The 15,522-nt window shown below is 32.8% G+C and overlaps 1 long non-coding RNA gene across 1 annotated transcript in view; it reads right to left on the reverse strand.

Annotated features, from left to right (window-relative positions):
- The window catches only part of LOC140640852 (uncharacterized), a 428,058-nt gene that overhangs the window by 50,083 nt on the left and 362,453 nt on the right, over window positions 1–15,522 (reverse strand). The gene's annotated exons all lie outside the window — the stretch shown is intronic.

The raw sequence follows: 15,522 nt of genomic DNA on the forward strand, positions 1-15,522 counted from the left end.
GGAAAGTCAGCATCTCATCACCATGATCAATAGAAATTGGAAACGATGGGGGAATAAAGCTGCTGTTCTTGATTAAATATTAGCATTAATATTTTAGTAATAGTAACTATGAAATGTCCTTTCTCTCCTTGAATTCATTAAGCCACCAGAGAAACTTTATAGACTTATTATCTTATTCACGTTGGGCTTTTCATCTATGAATCTCAAAGAATAAAAATGAGATTTAATAACTTTTGAGGTCATGGTACCTTTCATATCTACAGAATTATACAGAAGAGCTACTTCATCAACTTGACTTTGACTGGCAATGTGATCTCTGAACTTCAAATTTAAATTCCACAGGGGTCGTTTTTGTTCAAATATGGTACAAATACAAAAAAAGCACAAATCTTAAAGAGATACTTTAATGTATTATAAATTGATCACACCTGTGAAAGCCCACCTACTTCAATAAATAGAATATACCTGTACCTCAGAGTATCACTTATTTTAACATTAAAAACGAATGCTTTGGGGGATCCCTGGGTGGCTCGGTGGTTTCGCTCCTGCCTTTGGCCCAGGGCGTGATCCTGGAGTCTCAGGATCGAGTCCCGCGTCGGGCTCCCGGCATGGAGCCTGCTTCTCCCTCTGCCTGTGTCTCTGCCTGCCTCTTCTCTCTCTCTTTCTCTCTCATGAATAAATAAATCTTTTTTTAAAAAAAAAGAATGCTTTCTTCTTCCCTCCCTTCCTGCCTTTTCTTCCTTCCATTATTTTTAATCTAAATTGAACTACAATATTTATATTTATTGAATCTGGCTATGTACTCCTAAACCTCAGAGAAAAGCATCCCAAGATCTTTGAATTGAGTACTATTTATTTATATTTTCTTTTTTTTTTTAAGATTTAAGATTTTTTAAGATTTTGTTTATTTATTCATGCCAGACACACACACACACACACAGAGAAAGAGAGAGAGAGAGAGAGGGAGAGAGAGAGGCAGACACACAGGCAGAGGGAGAAGCAGGCTCCATGCAAGGAGCCCGACTCGGGACTCAATCCGGGTCTAATTTATTTATATTTATATTTTCTATAAAATCCTAACATGTGGCTTCAAGTATTGGGCAAGTGAATGATTTTTTTAGGAAGTATAAAATTCATCTCTAGATGTGGTCAAATAGCTGTATTCCTAATCATTAAGCAGTTTTTCCTGCAACTTATAATTGTCCATAATTTACAGTAATTCTAATATTATATTTTTAACAACACAAATATGTAATTCACATGTCAGCAGCTGATTTTTGAGCTTTTGCATTCAGTATTAATTCTAAAACCCCAATTGTTATGTGAGTGTCAATTCCTGAGTTCTTCAACACATCCTGGGTGGAGTTTTTCTTTACTTCTGACTTCTGGGCTGGCTGACTCATCCTCTTGAATACTTATAAATATTATTCTTAATCTTACTTATGAAAATATTTTATGTTGCCTATTAATTTTTAAAGTCCCCAGCTGATAAGCAATTTTAGTTTAAGCTGTCAATAACATAGGTTGGTATACAATTAAATGTGTTTGTGTGTTTGATTAATACCTGTGCTTGATTTATGCAAGAAATTCTTCTATTATTTTTTTAATTTTAAGAATTCTCTAATTGACAAAAGTTACAATTTTAGCTAAAAGCCCAAATCCTTACTATTTTTCCTTTTCCGCCAATTTACACTTGTTCCCCCAAATTGTTCTCTAAAGTTTCCATGTATATTTTTATATTTTTTGAATTGTTTATTCTCATAAATATTTATTGTATAATACTATATCCTTTTACAGCTTAATTTTTTATTTTGCATTTTGTCAGTTATTTTTTATAATAAAATCATTACTGTATCTCTGTAACATTTCATCAAATGAATAAACCACCATTATCCATTCCTCTATTAGTAGAAAATTAAGTTGTTTGCATTTCTTTGCTAATATAATAGTACCATGATGCATACTGTTATTCCTGTTTCCTTATATACGTGGAAGTTTATGCAGGATAAAAGTCAGAAGTGCGTCTTTAACTTTTTAAGAATTTCAAATTATTTTCCACAACAGTTACATGTGCAAAAGTTCTCATTTCTCAACACCTTGTCAATATTTTACATTGTAAAACACTGTGGTGTTTAACTGATAACTGAGGAATAGTGTATTTCCATAGCAATGAACCAGACAGAATTAGCCATACATGTTGTAGGTATCAAAAGAAAGGATGGAGAGTAGGGTGGGTAGGTAAACTTCTACATCGCTTAAACTTCCAAGTTCAAAATTGTGGTTTAGGTAAAAAAGAAAGAAAAGTGGGATTATTAGGTCATTGGTCTAATAGTGCAGAAGGTTCTTGTTTTTATATTTATGACACAGCACACTACTTTAAGTGCTCTGGAAATACTAAGTATGAATAGATATTTATTTTTATAGTATGAATATTTATGACTGCAAATTTATTTGTAGTATTGTAAACTAGTGGGATAAAATGGATTATCTTTTAAGCAAGGCTACTGTTCTTATACCTCATAAAGAAATGACAAATATCAGAAAAATACTCCTCCGTATTTTGGCCCCAATCTAAATATTTATTTGAGATTTTAAAAAATTTTTCTTTCCATTCCTTATGTTATTTTGACAGAGCTAGCCAACTTCTTATTTAATGCCCTCATAGATAATCGACATCCCAGTTATTTTTTTTTTCCCCTCAAGAACTTCATTTTATCAATCACATGGCCTTTCCCCTGCCTGTATCTTTTCCCTTCTCTTACATGAGTTTTTCCAGTGGCATTTCATCTGGCCTCAAAACTCTTCTTGGAGGGGAAAAAACACTTCTTGATTATTACTCCGTGTTTTCACCACTGCCCTTATACACTTTAACTTTATTGCTGAGATATTTGAGAGTAGACTGCCTCTTTAACACTCATTTACTACACAGCCTACTTACTGAGAGGTGATGCCTGCCAGGAGGCTCCAGCATGGAGGGTCTCCCTACATGTTCTCTTTGTCAAATTCTAAAGATGCATTTCAGTCCCTATCCTACTAAAGTATTCGTAGTATTTGATACTGTTGATATATCACTCCTTAAAATAAAATATCGGTTACTGGTTGCATTTCTGTTAACATGATATACAATTGATTTTAGGATGTTAATGCAGAAAGTTATTCTTAATCACTTTATAATAAAACCATGTGGGATAATTGCATTTAATGTTTTTGTTGTTTTTCAGTTATATTATTAGTATAATTCTCTATAGATGTATTGATGTATACTGCCTTTACGCTCAGTATTTTGAAATTGCCAGTAAGGGGACTTTGACTTTTTACTTAAAAGGTAACATTATTGAGAGCTGAGGAAGCTGGTAGAGTAGGAAGGTACTGAGCTCACCACCTCCCACAGACACACCAAGGCAACAACTATATGTAACAAAACTCTGAAAACGACTTGAAAACTGACATAACAGATCTTCCACAGCTAAACACCTCAAGAAAAGGCCCACATCCAGAAGGTGAGAAGTGGTAGAAATATATTTGGGAACTAAACACCCAGGGCAGTGACCCAAAGTGGAAGGGATAACACAGACTTAAGGAAAAAGGAGATTAAACCTTACATCAAATGCTTTGAACATTAATGGGGCTTAACTCTTAGAGAGCCGAGGGCAATAAGAAACCACGTTTACACTCTTAAAGGGCAAACATGGTGGATCATTAGGTTTCAGACCCAGACCTGAGGAGGGCTTAAAAACTGCCTTGGGTATACATGAAGATTTATTGACTAGTTTTAGAACATGTGCCAGAGCAGCAGGGATCTAAAGCAGTTTTCTCCAGGAACGGAAGTACTGGTGGTTACCAATTTTTCTTGCCCTCCTTCTGCCTAGCTGGGCAGATGCTGATAGGAATCCATTCTGACATGCTCCATCTACTTTGCTAAGTAGTGCTCGTCCAGCTTTGGCATTCCCCTGTAGACATGTGCCACTCAGTTTGTTTGCACTGGCAGGTGCCTCTGAAAAGTGGCTCCTGCCCTGTCACGCAAAGAGATTAGCCTCAGTTGGGACTGGTGTCTGCTGAAAGTGACTACCTTCTGCCACACCCAGCAGGCACCTAGCAGGGGCCAGTGCCCTTGAAAGCAACTACTACTCCGTGCAGGGTATGCACTAATACCCAAGCTGTTGTTACAGGAGAACCTGTCATCAAGCAGAACCAGGAGCAACCACTGCTCACCAGCATGCCTGCAGCAGTCAGGATCTAGGGTGGCTAAATGGAGCCCACAAAAGGGAAACCACTGAGAGCACTTGGTTCTGGTGACCAGGGAGGGGAGTTTGTGCTATTGGCTATCACAAGAAGCCTTTTATAAGCCATTACTTCCAAATAAGGAGACATAGCTGACCTATCTAATACATAGTAACAAAAACAGTGAGTCAGAAAAAACAGTGAGATAAAAGAATATGTTCTAAATGAAACAACAGGACAAAACCCCAGAAAAACATCCTAAATGAAATGGAAATAAATAACTTACCTAATACAGAGTTCAAAGTAATGATCATAAAGAAATTCACCAATCTTAAGAGTGGTTGAACTCTGTGAGAATATCGTCAAAGAGACAGAAAAAATAATTACTCAGAGCAGAAGAGTACAATAACTTAAATGAAAAATACAGCAGAGAGAAATAACAGATTAGTGAATGCCAAAGAATGAATCAGCAATCTCAAACACAGAGTTGTGGAAAGTAACCAAGGTGAAAAGCAAAAGAAAAAATATTTAAGAAATGAAGATAGGTTAACTGACCTCTCCAACATAAAGAATAATATCATTGAAGAGGTCCCAGAAAAAGATAGAGTGAATGGGGCAGAAAACTTATTTGAAAAAACCTAATGAGTGAAAATTCTCCTAACCTGGAAAAGGAAACAGACACTGGGATCCAGGAAGTACAAAGAGTCCTCAAAAAGATGAACCCAAGGAGGTCCACACCCAGATACACAATAATTGAAATGACAAAAATAAAAGGCAATAACTAGAACTAAAAAAAACATGAAATGAAAAATTCTCAATTTTAAAAGCAAACATACAATAAATGTAGTAGATCATTTGCTTATAAAGGTAGTACAAAGGTTAAAAGACAAAAGTAGTAAAATCACATCTATAAAATTGGTCAAGGGATACACAAAATAAAACGACATAAAGTATGAATCATATATATAGAATGTGGATGGAAGAATAACTTTGTAGTGTTTTTAGAATGTGTTCAAACTCAAGAAATTATCAGGTTAATATGGGCTGTTATATAATTAGCATGCTATATGTGAAACTCATGGTAAGCAAACCAAAAACTCAGAGTAGTATATGGAAATAAAGAAAAAAGGAATCCAAACATACTACTAAGGTAAGTCCTCAAATTGCAGAGGAGAGATCAAGGAAAGAAGAGACAAGAGAAACTACAAACACATCAATAAAATAATTAAAAGATGGCAATAAGTACATATCTATCAGTAATTATTTTAAATGTAAAAGGACTAAGTGTTCCAATTAAGACATATGGTTACTGAATGGGGGGAAAAAAGCTAAGAACAATCTATAAGAATTATTATATGCTGCCTATAATAGACCCACTGTAAACCTAACCACACATAAGGAATGAAAGTAGAGGGATGGAAAAAGATATTCTATACAAATGGAGGCAAAAATAAGCTGAGGTAACAACACTAATGTTAGATAAAATAGACTTGAAGATAGATAAGAGACAAAGAAGGATATTTCATAATGAGTAAAGGATCAATTAAGAGTACGTAACAATTATAAACATCTATGCACTCAAAACAGAAGCAGCTAAACACATAAAGCAAATATTAACAGAAATAAAGGGAGAAATTTACAGTAATATAGTAGTAATAAGGTTACTTTTGCACCTCTCTTACATCATCAGATAGATCATCCACACAGAAAATCAATAAAGAGATACTGCCTTTAAATGACACATTAAACTAGAGGGACTTAACAATGAAAATGAACATTTTCATTACAATGAAAGTTCCAACCAAAACCATCAAAATACACATTCTTTTCAAGTGCACATGGAACATTTTCCAGGATAGACCAAAGACACAAAATGAGTTCAGTACACCTATGAAGATTGAAATCATATCTAGCATGTTTCCTGATCACAAGAGTATAAAAGTAGAATTACAAGAATGGACAGAAGAATTTATATTCTTCCAAAGATGACATCAGATGTTGAAAAGACACATGAAAAGATGCTCATCATCATGAATCATCAGAGAAATGCAAATAAAAACCACAGTGAGACTTTACCTTACCTGAGTCAGTATGACTACTATCAAGAAAAGAAATAACAAGTATTGGTAAGTATGTAGATAAGAGAGAACCCTTGGGCACTGTTGGTGGGAATCCTTAAACTGGCACAACCACTGGGGAAAACAGTAGTGGTGATTCCTCAAAAAAGAAAAAATAAGGATATCATATGATCCAGTAATTCTACTTCTGGGTATTTACCCACAGACAACAAAAACACTGATTTGAAAAGATATATAGATATAGATATAAAATTATATATATAATATATTTAATTATAAATATATATTATATATTATATGATTCTATAATTATATATTTATGTATTTAGCTGCTTCTGTTGAGTGCATAGATGTTTATAATTGTTATATATAATTATGTATATAATATAATAATATATATATTCCTATGTTAATGTTTCATTGTTTATAATAGCCAAGATGTGGAAGCAGTTTGTATCCAGGGGAAAATGAATAGATAGATAAATAAGATATGGTATATATCTACAATGGAATACTACTCAACCATGAAAAAGATTGAGATCTTGCAATTTCCAAGAACAAGGATGAGCCAAGAATATATTAAGCTAAATGAGATATGTCAGGCATAAAAAGACAACATATGATTTTACTTGTATGTGGAATCTAAAAAACAATACAAAAACAAAGACCCAGTCTTGAGTAGAATAAACTTATAGTTCCCAGGAGAGGAGGTATAAAATAAAGGTGATTAAGAGGTACAAACTTCCAGTTATAAAATAAAGAAATCATGGAGATGATGGAGAAACAACAACCAACAGTACTGAAATACAAAGGATTATTATAGAAAACTGTGAAAAATTATATGCCAAAAAATTAGATAACCTAGAAGAAATCAATCAATTCATAGAAATATATAATCTTCTAATGAATCAGGAATAGGAAATCTAAACATAATTACAAGTAATAAAATTGAATCATTAATAGAAATTTTCCAAACAAAAATCCAGGACCAGATGGCTTTACATGTAAATTATACCAAACATTTAAATGGGAATTAATACCTAACCAACTTATAACCAATTAATACCTAACCAACTATTCCAAAACACATAGGAGGAAGGAAAGCTTTCAGATTCATTCCATAAAGCCAGTATTACTCTGGTACCAAAATCAGACAACAACATTACCAAAACATTGCAAAAATATACCCATGGGGAAGACACATGCAAATATCCTCAACAAAATATTAACATACCAAGTTCAAAAATACATAAAAGGGTCTTTAAAGTGGGAATTGGGACATCTGAGTGGCTCAGTAGTTGAGCATCTGCCTTTGCCTCAGAGCCTGATCCCAGATTCTCTGGATTGAGTCTCGCATTGGTTTCCTTGCATGAAGCCTACTTCTCCTCCCTCTGCCTGTGTCTCTGCCTCTGTGTCTCTCATGAATAAATGGATAAAATCTTTAAAAAAAATAAAGTGGGATTTACTTCGAGGATGCAAGAATGATTCCTTATTCAAAAATTAATGTGATATGTCACACAAAATGATAAAAAAATTAATGATCATCTCAATAGATGCATAAGTGTTTAAGAAAACTCAATATCCATTCATGGTAAATACTATTAACAAAGTGGGTATAGATAGAACATAACATAAAGAGGGCTATAGGTGCCAAACCCAAATCAAACAACATACTTGGTAATAAAAAGCTGAGAGCTTTTCCTCTAAGATCAGGACAAGGATGTCCATTCACACCACTCTTATTTAACATAATGCTAGCCATAATGGTCAGACAAAAAAAAAAAAAAAAAAGACGTAAAAAGGCATCAAATTGTTAAGAAACAAGTGAACTGTCACTATTTGCAGACAACATGATGCTATATATAGAATACACAAGATTTCACCAGAAAGCTATTAGACTAATAAATGAATTCAGGGGAGTTGCAGGATATGAAATGAATATACAGAAATCTGTTGTGTTACTATACACTAATAACAGATGTGCACAAAGATAAATATAATTTCCTTTACAATTGCACCAAATAAAATGCCTGAGAATAAATATAACCAAGGAGGTGAAATACCTGTCCTCTGAAAACTTAAGAATTAGATGAAAGAAAGTGAAGATGACACAGATAAATGCAAAGATATACTATACTCATGAATTGGAAGAATACTGTTATAATGTTCATACTAGTCAAAGCAACCTACAGATTTAATGCAATCATATTATTTTTCACAGAACTAAATCTAAAAAATCTTAAAATGTTTGTGGAACTACATAAGACCCCAATATTTGATATAGGTTGTCTATATTTCAACTTTAAAAATTATAAATAAAATAATAAATTGTAACATGACTAATTTTAAATAATACTGTAATTAGTATATATATAACTAAAATTTTAAAATGTGCCTAACATTCTTCTTGAATGCATAAATAATTTCTAAAGATAGTTTGGTGAATACCACACTTACTGATTCTAGCCAAACAATGTCTATAAAGAATGGGGAAATACTGATAATTTCATAATCTATTAAGTATATTTCAAAGATAATATTTTACTTGTCAAATTCTATTCTCTCATACATACATAATTAGACTAGCTTTGCTCCAATCACCAAGTGTTTTAACTGGTATGTTTTGAACTTTAGTACTATATTCTTCATAAGAATGCTTCCTTTTTCAAAATAATATTTATTCTTCTGGGTGAATTATGTACACATAAAGCAATATTGAGCAAAATATATATTTTTTAACTTACCAAAATTATTTCAAAATTAATGAGGAAGGATTTATATTGTTGCAATACTAAGTTTTCAACGTTGATAAATATATTTAATTTTCTTCTTTTTTGTCCTTAGTAAGTTTCCAGTTTTTGTTATGTTTGTTTTGGTATCCTATTTATTTTTCCTTTTTCTAAAAAAAATGTGTAATTTAGTTTTGCTATTGTGAGTGAAATATTTCTTCTTGGTAAATTTCAATGGATTGTTACAATTTTACCCCATCCTGTGAAATGTCTGTATTTATATTGTTTCTACCATGCTAAACAATTAGAATTTTTAAGTTGTTGATTCTCAGATTATATTGAAATAATATTTGAAATAATCTATTTTTCTTCATCTTTTACAATTTTCTATACTTCTGTTAATGTTTCTGGCTCATTGCTTTCTGCATAATTTCTAAAACAATATTAAATACTGATATTGATAGCAGGAGTACTTGACTTGATATTAATACAAATGCTGAGTTTGAGATCATTGTAAGTATAGCGACTGTTTTGGGATAAAGATCATTTGTTATGTTAAAGAAGTACCCATTATTCATAACTTATTAAAATTCTTAAAGAATCAGAAATAACTCGTGTTTCCTAAGCATTTATTAATAAAACCAATAATGTAACTAATAACCGATTTATGTCAAACTGTCCTTAAACAGGGGTGCCTGAGTAGTTCAGTTGGGTATGAGATTCTTGATTTTGGTTCAGGTCATGATCTCAGGGTCATGAGATGGAGCCCCACATTAGGCTCTATGCTCAGTGGGGAGTCTGCTCAAGATTCTCTCCTCTCCCTCTGTCTCTACCCCCCCCCCAAATAAATAAATAAATCTTTTAAAAGATAGCCTTAACCAACACTGTATTAATAGGCTAAAATTTGCATGCTGGATTTCCAGATATTGAAAGATAATAAAGGCCTCCAAGATATTCATCTCTCAATAATCCCCCCAAAACAAGAAGAAGAAAAAAAGATCATGCTTTTAGAATAACTTGAAATAGGGAACTCCTAAATATCAAAATAATAATAATTACAAAATAACAATTACAAAGAAGAAAAACACTACTCCCAAAGCGTGATCTTATATGTCCCTGCTCTACCTCATGCCAGCTATAAGCCTTATCGTGGGAAAAGTAGATTCTTTCAGAGCAAATAAATTGATGAATCCCTAGCCAGATTAACCAGGAAATAAGGGAGAAGATACATATGAACAATATCAGGATTGAGAGGACCATGACAGTTTCTGGTCATGGTCCTCACTATGGATGAAGAGAAAATGATCCACTGGAGGAAGTTAAAGGAGAAGACTGTGAGACTGAAATGAATTTGGAAGTGTCAGTCAGAAATCATTGCTAAATCTCTTAACCTGGCCTTTGGAAGAGTCTAGAAGCAATGAGATAGCCCAGTATCCATGAGCCCACCAATCACCTAGGTCTTGGTTTCAATAGAAGTATTTCAAAGGCTGTTGTTGAGTTTTCTATGCAACAAGCAGGTTGCATAGAAAAAGAATAACGTAACTGAGACAAGACTGATTCACACAACACATGATTTGGGTTCCTTAAGTCCAGATATCACCTCACAGTTTTTAGGGTTTCCCCCACCCAGTACTTAATAGTAGATTCCCAACCACAGCCATTGATCTACTAAGTTGGAGCTTCAAAAAAAAAAAAAAAATCAGAAAAATATCCACAGTCAAATATCATACTCAAATCCAAAGATTTGGGAGTCATAATTCAGTCAGAAGCGAATAAAAACCGTAGTATTTCTTAACTTTGGAATGAGATCCACACGTTTTCTTTTATTCTTAAACATTCATCTTACTCATTTAATCTGTTCATGGTGATACATTTACATGTATGTCATTTTGTCCTTGAATTTATCACTAGTGTCTGTTTAAATTGGTTTTTACCTAGGAGGCAAGAGCCATGTTGCTAAATTGGTCCATCTACGACTCAGCACAACAGATAATTTAATGAATTTAGCTTTAATGATAATGATGGTTTAAAAACACTACTAAATTGGAAATTTACAGATTTGCCTCCTTTTACTTCTGGTGGTCATTGCATTGATTGTGATGAACAGATGGTGTGTGGAGAATCATAAGCTATTTCATAGAGAGATGATACTCTTTCTTAGCTTACCTCAGCCTCAAATATCACATAACCTTATGTTTTTTTCAGCTGACAAATATTACCAGGCATTCCATCAAATACCACTAGCTTGTAAAAATCTTATCCACAAAATATAATAGCGATTAGGAACAAAATGTTAAAAGCATAATTGTCATATAAATTCATGGTAAACATGTGTCCAAGTGTTGTTTGAGTCATTAACAACAGTCAACAGAAAGACAAAAAATGGTTCAAGAGAAAACATACACACATTCACAAAGACATATAAAATAATAAATGAAAAGTTTTGGAAAAAGCTTAGATTTTAAAAACTATGACTAAAATCATAACCTTGGGGATTACCTTCTCTGTAAGCAGAAAAAATTACATCAAAATAAATTTACAAAAATAACTTTCCTATTATCTATTTTCCTCCAGTGAATCTCTAACTTTGCAGAATCAGGGTCCTGATTAGTAAGACCAAGAAGTCACATTCCCTTAGAAATTCAGATGACCTAGTTTGACAAATAGCACTGTAGTATGACACTGAAAGAAAATAAAGTCCTTTGTACCTTATTTCCAGGTAAGTTTCTCTAACAAAATATTATACTTTAGTATTCAGTAAAACATAGAAATTAATGAATTGTATAATACACAATGAACTGCTTCTCTAAATTCTCATAAGAGCAAATTATTTTCCAGTTTTTAATTTAAAAAACTTTATTTCTAACCTTTATACCCATCAATCCCAGATATATGAAATATATGGTAAAAAGGGCTTATTTTATGTTCAAATTATATACATATGCACACACACACCCATACACATATGCAAATACAGGAATATGAATATCAATTACCACTTTTGGGGTACACTATAAAATCTTAATCTAGTCAAACAAGTAAAACTGAAATTGAGGGTAATATCTGATGGTATTACTGTTCATTCAGCAATGTGATATGTAATGCCTCAACATGAGATGATGGTACCACTAGGTTGTTTCCAATTTATTATCCTCAGATGACTAACTGAAAAATTTGTATTTATACTTGGCCCACACTTGAGAAAAAACTTCTAGACACAGCACTTTTGCAGTTCAAATGCTCTGTAACAGAATTAATTTTATACAATTATGTTTAATCTTAAGAAAATAAATCTTTCACGTTGCTTTTGATGGTTCTGAAATATCCGCACAGTGGTTTTCACATATTGTTTGTAGCTATGTTGTTTTCCTGACCACATTTGAATGTACATGTTTTTCTTCAATGATGTGTAAATGCATTTGTTTTGATAGTAGCTTTGTGTATGGATCACTGGCATGATCTGGTTCATTTATTTCCTTGAGAGTGGGATTCATGTTTACATTTCTCTGGAAGAAAACGTGATTCATGTTTACGTTTCTCTGGAAGAAAACGTGATTCCAAAAGTGTTATAAGGAGGAATGTGTTACATGTTCAGTTTAGGATACTGATCTTGAATGAGTTCCTTAAATGACGGTCTTAATAAATTGCTGCCTTCTAAAGCTCATCAGCTACTGAGCAATTTCAGGTTTCAGACAATTAGGGCATTTGAAATGGCGTACCGCTTTTCTGCTTAGTTAGGTGATACAAAAATGCATTAACATTCAGATATACTTAATAACTGAATAAAGAATATATTTAAAGCCTTAAATTATTTTCCCTAGCTCTCAGAAAACTAAGATGCTTTAGCTCATATTATTGTCTAGCAGACTAACATTTTAGTTAAAAGAAGAAAAAAGAAAAATCTTTTTAGCTATTTCTTGTTTTATTAGCCAGGCATCATTTGATTCTTTTTTTAGTAACCTACTAAAACTATTTCTAATCAAAAATTCTTAAATGTACAGTGCGTGGTATAGAGTCTAGCCAGAAATCCAACAGAATTAATCTGCAAAATTTCTGGAATCCCATGTACTCTGTTTTCAGCAATTGGGCTATGATTGAATGATGTTACCAATTCTTACATACATTGAGCTATATGCTTCCAAAGAACATTTACAACCTGGAATTTAGACTACAAATGAAGCATCCATTATTTTTTAAGTCAGAAAAAACACACATCATTTCTGAATCTTTCAGCAAAACTGGAAACTAATGATAGATGGAAAAAAATTTTTAAATTCAATCACTTGGAAATGTAAACACAGAAAATGTGAGAGGTGGGTGATCTAGTGTATAAGCCACTACCCTACATGTGACTGCTGGAATTTAAATCAACTAAAATGAAATAAAAGTTCCATTCCTCCATCACAGTAGCAACATTTGAAATACTCAATAGTCACATATATCTACTAGCTATAGTATTGTACAGTGAAAATACAGAACATTCATCATTGTGGAATTTCTCATCACTGCTGAGCTAGAGCAGCCAGTATTAGCTTCTGCATTACACTGATTCTGATATGTGTTGACTAATTTTTATTCCAATTTTATCTATACTAAGTAAAGGAACAGAGCCATAATCTATGCTTATATGGTATAGATATTCATTTTTAACCATTTGGAAACCTTATAAAACTACTTTCTTGATACTTTTATTCCCAGCAGGAACTGAAAGTGATATATTAAAATTTGCATTAATTGGCTTCCTTGTTAATTTACACTTGCATTTTAACAGTCTTTCCTTAAATGTTATATTGCCAATTTATTTAATGCATTGAGGATAGAAGCTGTAATATCTTCTGATTGACTTGTAACTTCCATTAATCTCAAAATTCATCTGTATCCTATTTCTCATTAAAAAAAATGCAGAATAAGTATGATGCCACTCTTTGAGAATAATGTTATATAGTAAAAATAATTAGAAAGCAATGTTTCATTTCCTTTTATTCCCTATTGTGAATTAAAAGTTAGAATCCAGTTTTTAATTCTCCCAGTTTGTAGGGAAAAAAAATATGTGCTTAAAGCCCCAGGCAACCGTGCCAGCTTAGAGGCTTCCTGTTTCCATACCTGTGCCAATACTTAAACTAAACTGTGTGATTCACTATTTCCCAGACCTGTACTGAATTTCTTGCCTATTTGCTTTTTTCAACTTGTATCCTTTCCAAAATTCCCTCCTCACCCCATGCAACCTTTAATATTATTGCACATTTTAATATTCCTACTATACATTGAGTCCTTTTTATTTATATAATTTATTTATTCTCCTATTTCATAAGCTTCTTGAATGTAGAAATTTATAAGTTACTGGACTGTTATTACCATGGAACTAAATATATATTAGGTATTTAATATATATTAGGTAGACTTATGTGACTCTTTTTGGGGGGGGGGGGGCATTGGGGGTGGGCAGAGGGAGGACAGTATCTCAGACCCTGAGATCATAACCTGAGTGGAAATCAAAAGTTGGTTGCTTAACCTACTGAGCCACCTTGGCGCCCCAGGATTTAATTGACTATTATCAGAGTCAGTCTACAATGAAATATAGCCATTATTTTTCAAAACAGAAGACTTACAGAAATATAACATACTAATAATTTTCTTACTAAACAAAAACTCGAAACAGAGTTATAGACAAGGAATACAAAGTAAAGTGTCGATTTCCAAACCTGGTAATTAACCCAATATTTAAAAAAGTTCTCCTGTTGCAATATTTGTTCTAGATCTTTACTTTCAGTTGGATTGCCCCTTATAACCTTCCCCAACCTTATTTCCCTCTGTCCTTCCCCTTAAGGAACTACTTACCTTGCAGTTGATGTGTCTCCTTATTCGTTTTTTTTTTTTTTTTTACTTTGGTAGGTAGGACCATGTTTTTGAGGTGTACTATTATGCCAAAAACTCTCTTTTAGAGGTGGCTTGTCCATGTGTACATACAATCATTTATGTTAATTCTCTTTGAGATTTTAGTTTTAAACGAATGGCTTTTGGCTTTTGTTTACTGTTTAGAACCCCGGAGCATCAAAGAGTATTTCTTAAACAAGCAGATAATTTTTTTTTTTGCTATATTTTGTTTCTGAACTTTTTAAAGATTAAGTTAAAGAGAAAAACTGTATTCCTTTGTGAGGGATTTTTTTTTTTTTAATTCCTTTTCACTGACTTCACAGATAAATAAACAGTGGCTGCCAATTTCACTTTCAGGATAATTGATCCAAATTATCTAGGCCAAAGCTCTTTGAAAAATGCAAACTGCAGTGAATCCTTAGAAATATAATTGATTAAAGGTCTAAAAGGGTATATGTTGATTTAAAAGCCATATATTTAACCAGACCTGGATTGTTCCCTTTAAAGATATACAGAATATTCCTTTAGAAAACTCATGACTGCATCAGTGCATTTGGAGGGCATTTACCTAGGGTCTTTTAAGGGCACAGCACTGAGCTAGGTTTTGGTGATAGTGTAAG

The sequence above is a fragment of the Canis lupus genome, chromosome 10, assembly GCF_048164855.1.
Source record: "Canis lupus baileyi chromosome 10, mCanLup2.hap1, whole genome shotgun sequence".
Lineage (NCBI taxonomy): Eukaryota > Metazoa > Chordata > Mammalia > Carnivora > Canidae > Canis > Canis lupus.